This window comes from Typopeltis vanoorti, chromosome 8 (assembly GCF_054136105.1).
Source record: "Typopeltis vanoorti isolate ZY-2024b chromosome 8, IOZ_Tvanoo_1.0, whole genome shotgun sequence".
Lineage (NCBI taxonomy): Eukaryota > Metazoa > Arthropoda > Arachnida > Uropygi > Thelyphonidae > Typopeltis > Typopeltis vanoorti.
Window position 1 is genome coordinate 15,493,009 of NC_143556.1, and position 8,618 is coordinate 15,501,626.

The window sequence follows — 8,618 nt, forward strand, 5'->3', positions numbered from 1 at the left end:
TAGCTTTTGGAGACTGAGTGGGCAGTTCAATCTCCACCGGCAGCCAATCAGAATTAGCTGGCCCATGTCTATCACTAATTATAGCAGTCACCGATGAAGAGACTGGCAAACAGTGCTGCCATCTCTTGGTACCTAACCCTAACAGGATATGTTACTGTCTAAAATAATGCGGGTACTACGGTCGATTTTCTTGAGTTTACGGGATGAAAAACCGGAGTTTCCAGGAGGAAAAACCCGCTTGCCGGTGCCAGAGATCGAATAACTCGGAACCGGTCGAAGATAGACTTAGAAAAAGTTCCTCCAGTTGGCAAACTTGAGTGTAACTTCAAGAGACCAAGCGCTTGAAGTTACATTGCTTGTAATATTTAATTTTTTCATCAACAATCCTATACAATTCTCTTATTTTATATAAAAAATAATAAAAATCCATCTTTAGAGCTTGGGAGGGTGAAGGACCCTAGCAGCACTGTGTTTACCACAGTGTCATATTGCTAAGCGCGGGAGCATATGCATATCATAGCAAGATGCCAGTATTAGCGTAATGCGTCACTGTCCGATGCGCAGTTCCACTGTTGTTTATATGCAGTTTGTGCCAGTAGCAGAGTGTTCGTAGTGCTTATCGTGTTTGCTCCGTCTCTTTGAATATTTAGACATTAGAATTAAAGACATAACATTTGTTATACAGTAGTTTTTATTTTAGAACTTTATTGGGGTTATGATAATGGGTTTATTCTTAAGTCATTTTGAATTATACTAAACCATATAATGTTATCGATAATAAGCAATATTTTTCATCAAACAAAACAAGAAGAATATATTTTATTTTTAAGTAATTTTGAATTATACTAAACTGTATAATTTTATCGATAATAAAAAACAATATTTTTCATGTTTATTTTTTTTTTTTAAATTTTTACCATCATTTTGATATTTTATCCAAACACGTGTTTGGATAAAATATTTGGATAAACACGTGTTTATCCAAACATTCATATATAGTAGAATAGCAGCAATATTAATATTTCGTCACTACCAAAATGATTTTAGGAAAACTACATTAGGTAAATAGAAAGGCTTGAGACAAGATCACGTAATGGGGACGAGATGAATTTTACAGTTTTCTAGCAGTATACAACAGTGCCTTTCTCTTTCTCGAAAAATTTTATTATATGCGGTCTGCGTAACAGACAATAATGCAATATGATATATTGTCATCATTTTGGAAACATTGTTTTAGCACAAGCCTACCATGGAATTCTAGGTTTATTAAGTTACCATTACAGGAGGGAATTCCGCACTACCCCCCCCCCCCACACACACTTTTCTCGATGTAAACATACAGTGTGTTATAGGTATGTGCTGTGGTACGAGTTGTTTTTTTCATCCGCTAACAGTGGTCCACAGAATGTCAGTACAATACTGTGTTACAGGTCTATTGGCTATCAACAGAAGATACGTAAAGGTTTTTGGGGAGGATACGAAATTACGTGCGCCTTGCTATTTTTATCGCCATTTTAGTAGCATGTGCGAAACTGACCTTTAGATTTAAATTGCCAAGCAGGGTATATTGTAATATATTATATTATATTAGCTTTTGCAGGGGAAGGATATAAAATGTTAATTTTTTTTTTTTTTTGTTAATTTTCGTGCTAAGTTGCTCATTTTAATGCAGCTGGTTGGATTTCACGAAACTCACTAGAGAAACGCATGAGCGAGCAGAATATACCTCAAAAATATAGCTGACTTGAGAATACATCGATTCGTAAGTATATTTTATAAAATTATATATTAAAATTAGGTATTTATAAAACTGCCTCTTAAAAACTTTTTGTGCATATCCTACATCATGTTCACTTTCATGAAAAAAGAAAGCATCAAAGCATAGTTACTAAGGGTGGGGGGGGGGATACGAAATGCAAAGTATATCGGAAGTTCCATAGTGCAAATATTTATCTCTTAAACAAATGTGAATTTACCTCCCTAGTTTCAAAGAACTGGTAAAAAAATCGAAATGCAGAAATATGTAAGGTTTGTGTTGTTCAAATGTTCCAGAGACTACAAGTTTCATTCAGAATTTTTTCCTGCGTCGCGATGCTGGACAGGGCTGTTTTAGTTTTGTCGTAGTTTTAAACATGGCGTCAGGGGAGGAAAAAGCGGAAGTTGTGTGGTGGTTAGCTGAGCTGAAATCAGTCAAAGTAGTGCGGCGTAAGTTCCGTCAAAAAGATCGCACTTCACCCCAAGAGTATCCGTTTGTGGAAAGAAAATTTCTTAACGAAAGGAGGTGTCTCGAAACGAGACGGAGGAGGGAAGAAGCCAGTATCAGAAGAGAAGGTAAATAGAATTCGCGAAACCTTTTTTACGAAGCCTGGCAAATTCCGATAGGAGAGCGTCACGTGAACTGCAAATAACCCTCTCTACTGTTCACAAGGTTGTCTATCATAAGTTGCATCTATACGTGTACAAAGTGCAGGTGTTGCTCGAAATCAAGCAAAATGATAAGCCACAACGGGTAATATTAGCAACTAAAATTCTGGAACGTGCCGAGGAGAATATAAATTTTCTTTCTCAGATTTGCTTTTCGGACGAAGCCATTTTATGTCATCGGAAAAGTGAGCACGCACAATGTCAGGATATGGGAGAGTGAAAATCCTCAGTGTGCCATGTGGCACACGTGCTTGACATAAACGTCTAGAGTGGTGTAATGCGAAACGCTATCATTGGCGTTTCGCATTACACCACTTCCATGTGTGCTACTAAAAGAGCACACAACGTAGTGTACAGTACAAATAGAACAGACTTAATCTGCATTGTACGTCGCAGTGGCATTTCGCAATCGAATTTATTTGTAGAAATAATCTACGTTGTCATTTGGAGAGTTTAGGACATAATGAACAAATTCTTTAGGCTCGATGTGAATCGCACATTGATAGCCGTAGACAGCATCAAGGGCACACTTTCAAGAGTAACGGTAAACATTCAAGGAATTCACATTAAGCGCTTACATTATTTTGATTTCTTTCTGCTGGGTTGGAGCAGCATATTGGTGTTGTGATTTCATCAGGCTAAAGTTTTTATACTTCCTACTTTATAGCAGCAGCAGCGTACAGTTAGCTCTCCTTATAACATGATATTGGCTAGATTGCTCTGCTCTTGAATGTGACTTGAATCTTCGAATTTGTTTTTATTCCATAAATTCTACTCAAATGCAAATCTTTATTTTTTTTATTTTTCTTAACCCTTATTACTGAGGCTGGTGATTCTCTGCAACATCATTGTTAGAATATCAACCATATCGTTTCGTTGGAGAGACCTGATAAGAATCTCAATCAATTCTAGTCTATAAAGGTTCTTTGCATCTTAGAATTGATTGAGATTCTTATCAGAATAATATATTGAGATTCATATATAGCTTAAAGGATATATGAATATCCTTTAAGCTATATATATATATATATATATATATATATTCTCTCGCTCTCATTATATATATATATATATGTGTGTGTGTGTAATCTCCTTTAAGCTATAGAAGTAGAATCAGCTAACCCGTTTTATTCCCGTATAGGGAGTAGGCGAGGCCGTTTTAGCCCTGTCTAGCTTTTGGAATTGAGTGTGGCAGTTCAATCTCCACTGGTAGCCAATCAGACATAGCTGGCCCGATGCTATCTCTAATTGAAGCTGCCTGCAGTGAAGAGACGGCTGAACAAGGGTCGCAATCACATACTCCTAATACGATATTTTTAATGTCTGAAATAGTGTGGGTTCTCCGGTCGATTTTCCCGAGTTTACGGTATGAAAAACCCTAGTTTCCAGGAGGAAAAAACTGCTTGCCCGTTCTAGAAATCGACTAACTGAGGAACCGGTCGAAAAATGGCGTAGAAATTACGTTAGTCGGCGACTAGACTTGAACTGAAATCTCTCTTCGGTCGATTTAGCGCTGAAGAGTGCAAACACCACTTCCACTAAACTACACAGGCGCTCCCGTTAAGATATTATACCATATAAAGTTCGATAACCATCAACCTGGTTGTCTGAGTTGATGAGTATCCATGCTCCATCTAACAGATTGTGGGCTGAAACCCATGGTGGGTATGGACGTTTCGAGTATTTAGGTAAATTTCATCTCTTGGTATGAGACTACTTGGTTATTGGAGACTTGAAGTTAACCTTAATATTTAGTTTCTGGCAGTGGCGGCTCATGGCTTGAAATCGTGGGGGGTGCTGCAACTTTCGAAAAATATACATACACACTGTAAATACAGTATATACATGTTTGGATAACATATCAAAATTATGGTAAAAATTAAACATGAAAAATAGTTTATTATCGATAAAATTACACAGTTTGGTAAAATTCAAAATTACTTAAAAATAGAATATATTCTTCTTGTTTTGTTTCATGAAAAAATATTGTTTATTATCGATAAAATTATACAGTTTAGTATAATTCAAAATTCGTCGTCGTCATTCGGTAGCATCCTCTAGCAAGAGGGTTGCAGCAGATGAGCAGCTCTTCTCCATTTTTCTCTGTCTGTTGCTTCCATCATTCTTAAACCAGTCCATTCCACGATGTCATTAAACCACTCTCTAGTTGGTCTTCCACGTCTTCTCTTCACCTCAACTTTCCCTTGTAATATAGTTCTTGTCAGGTGTCCCGAAGAACCTCTCAGAAGATGTCCTGAAAATCAAAATTAGTTAATTCAAATAAAATCCATTATCATAACCCCAATAATGTTCTAAAATAAAAACTAACAAATGTGCAAATATTTAAAGACATGGAGTAAACACGATAAACACTACGAACGCTCGACTACTGGCGCAAACTGCATGTGAACAACAGTGGGACTGCGCGATGGGCAGTGCCGCGTTACGCCAATAGCTCGTATCTCACTATGACGTGCATATGCTTGCGCGCGTAGCAATATGGCTCTGTGATAAACACAGTGTTGCTAAATTCTACAAGTTACTAAATGCTACAAGATGGATTATTATTTTTTTATTCAAAATAAGAGAATTGTATAGGATTGTTGATGATAAAATTAAATATTACAAGCAAATATAACTTAATAAATATATTTATATATCCAGAAAAATTCGGGGTGCTGCAGTGCCTATGCAGGAGCCGCCCCTAGTTTCTAGAGAAGGGTCTTCAGATTATCTAACTTTTAACTCACCCATGGTATTAACACTAACGTACTCTTGGTTTCATGAGTGGGTTTACAATAATCTATATACAATCAACGCCGCCTAGTACTCTTGAAATTCTGGCACGAAGTAAATTTTATGAAGACTAAAACTACTTTATCACTCCTTACTTGATGTTAGTTTGTGACTGTTCGGAGGCATAAATGTATTTCAATTTCTTTTGCTTTCAGCTCAGTACAGGTGCTATATCATTTCCCCTGACTGATATTTCCAGTGACTGCTTTCTTTATCTCTTATCTCTGATGTTACATATGCACGTTATACTTAATTTCACATATTTGTAAGATGTTTTGTGCGGCCGTAACTTCTTTGGTCAACACTAATAAATGCAAATCCGTTCGCTTCAAATAAGATTATCTATGGTGGAACTTTTTCTAAGCCTATCTTCGACCGATTCCCGAGTTTGTCGATCTCTAGCATGGACAAGCGGATTTTTTCGTCCCGTAAACTCAAGACAATCGACCGTAGTACCCACATTATTTCAGACAGTAACATATCATGTTAGGGTTAAGTATCAAGAGATGGCAGCACTTGTTTGCCGGTCTCTTCTTAATCTTTGCCCACTCAGTCTCCAAAAGGTAGATAGGGTATAGAGGCCTTGCCTACTTTCTATAAGGAATGGAAACCGTTAGCTGATTTATTTATTTTATTTTTTATAATATTAAAAGATTTCGAATAGCAATTTAAAGATATTCTAAATTGCTGTCTGTAATATGACTATAATAATTGCGACCCTGTATGGAGTGAAAACGTATCTTGGGAGGGCCACACTGACCATCATGCACACGATACCTATCACACCTTTACTCACTGACACCACGCTGGCAACTTTATTCTTTTCCACTTACTGAAAAGCTCTGTACATAATTCTTTAGGATTTCCTTAGCTAAATTATGTTTCTATTATGATCCTCTCTATCCTCATATGGAGGAGTCCACGGGCTGTAAACTATCATAATTACCAGCCTCTATCCTCTCCACTTCCTCATCCGTTTGTGAGAAAACCAGGTAATCAAATCGCACAGAGCAGTCCTAATATTGATGTATTAAACCCTATAATGTGGGGTAACTTCCCTTATGTTTGTCAGTGATGTTAACATTCAAATAATACAGTGTTATTTTGACCTTTTCTGCATCATGTCTACTGAATTTTAGTTTATCACTTCCAAGTGCCTACCGTCATCAATTTTTAGCTGTTGAATTATCAACATAATGCATATCTTGCAATCGTTTCAGTTCTGAACTCGTAACTAAGCTTTATATATATATATATATATATATATATATATATATTGCCATCTAACTTAGCACTATCAGTGAACAATCAAAACAGTCTTCAATCAAATAGCATATATGTAAAATATTAAACAGGACCCTGTGTAGCTCAGTAGAAGTGGCGTTTACACTCGCTTGAGCGCACGAAGAAAGGATTTGGTGGTTCAGATCTAGTCGCCAACTAGAGGAACTTTTTTTTCTAGCGGGTTTTTTCCTCCCGGAAACTCGGGTTTTTCGTCCCGTAAACTCAAGGAAATCGACCGTAGAACCCACACTATTTTCAGACATTAAAAATATTGTGTTAGGGTTAGAGACCACGAGATGGCAGCACTAGCTTGCCGCCTTCTTTACTGCGTACCGATGAATCAGTGATAGCCTTGGGCCAGTTATCTCTCTGATTGGCTACCAGTGGAGATTGAACTGCCCACTCTGTCTCCAAAAGTTAGATAGGGTAATTGGCCCCTCCTACTCCCTATACGGGAACAACATAGGCGTTAGCTGATTTTATATGTACCAACACACTATCGATCACCTGCCTTCACTTATTCTAACACCATACTCTTTTTATTCGCCAGCTTCATATCTATACCTATTTGTTCCAGCAAAATAGATTACTGCGTTGTCACTCTTATAAAGCAAAGTAAAATGGCTAAGGCAAAACTCCTTCACAAAGCCATGCTATTCATATCTACACATAATTGAATTATAGACAATTTTCTATGTGCTATGTATATTCTGTTCGTATACATCAATTCTTACACAGTCCTTGCAATATCAATCTGCATTATCCATATCCTCGAAAAATGATCATTCAGCAATTCAACTATTTGTTCTGGTATCGTTACTTTCATATCATCTGCATTTATTAAAGGCATTGCTAATTAATTTGACTCACTTCAGCAAAAGAGCTCTTTGGGATTTTCTCCAACTCAGCCAATTCCTTTTAATAATTTGATTTTGCTTTCCTTATAAAGTTAGTAATCTTTCTATTGTATTCCAGCTTACGGATGGCATTTCACATGTGTGTTTTGTGTTAACTACTCCACAGAGTTGCACTTAGGAGCAGTATATGTAGGCTCGCGTTTGGGATAAAATGTGACCTATCGGTAAGTGGTGGAGTATGGACTAGTGGGGGGAAGCCCGAAAAGTTGAGGAACACTACCCTAGGATATGAAAGTCCTCTATCGGGACTTTTCATCTGAAGCTGAGTTATCTAGTTTCATGCGCAGAGTGAATGAATGTTCTTCCTGGAATCTCCAGTTTTTCATCTCTATAGTCAGGCAAACCTGCAAGTAGAACGTACTCAATTTACACAGAAAAAAAAAAAAATATATATATATATATGTATGTAGAAAGTTTTTTAACTTGGGTATATTATGTATTCAAGAATACATAATATACCCAAGTTAAAAAAAAAACTTTCTACATCTATCTCTCATCCTGAGGTTTTATTTAATAAGGTCAAAGCACCTTGTGGCAACTTGTTTAGGTGAAATTCATAAGCGCTGCATTACTTCAACCTTAGCATTGTCTGGTCTGGCTCCCACTTACGAGACCTCAATAAAGGTCGAAACCGGTATGGGTAGTGACCATTGCCTTTAATGCATAGCATCATACATCTCCGCTAGGGGTGTGCTTTACATTATGGGAAAAATACTAAGGAAAGTGATCAGAGCTTAATCCATTTTTACCACGAGTTGCCTCAGACTTGCACTACATGCAGGCGCAAACTTGACTTACTTGTTTCTTTGTTTACTTGGGAAATAGGATTAAATACCAAGTTTATATAAAATTACTTGTTATCTTGAATATATATATATATTTATTTAGGGATAAAACTACCACTTTTTCTTACAGTTATTTCAAAAGCCAATCTGGACAGGTTAGCGTTAATGGGCTGAAATCACCATTGATAATTATTATCAAGTAATCTTCTTTAAATATGGAAATTTGTTTAAATAAAAAGACAGGCATAAGAATGATAAGGTTCTAAGAAAAGTAATTTCAAAATTGGTACATCGTTGGAAAAAAAAAAGAGATGATATTTTACTCTCTTTAATAGAGATGGTTAATCATTTACTGTTTTTGTTTTTAACACACTGTTCCCAATCGGGGACAATGTGGCCACTTTGGTTATGG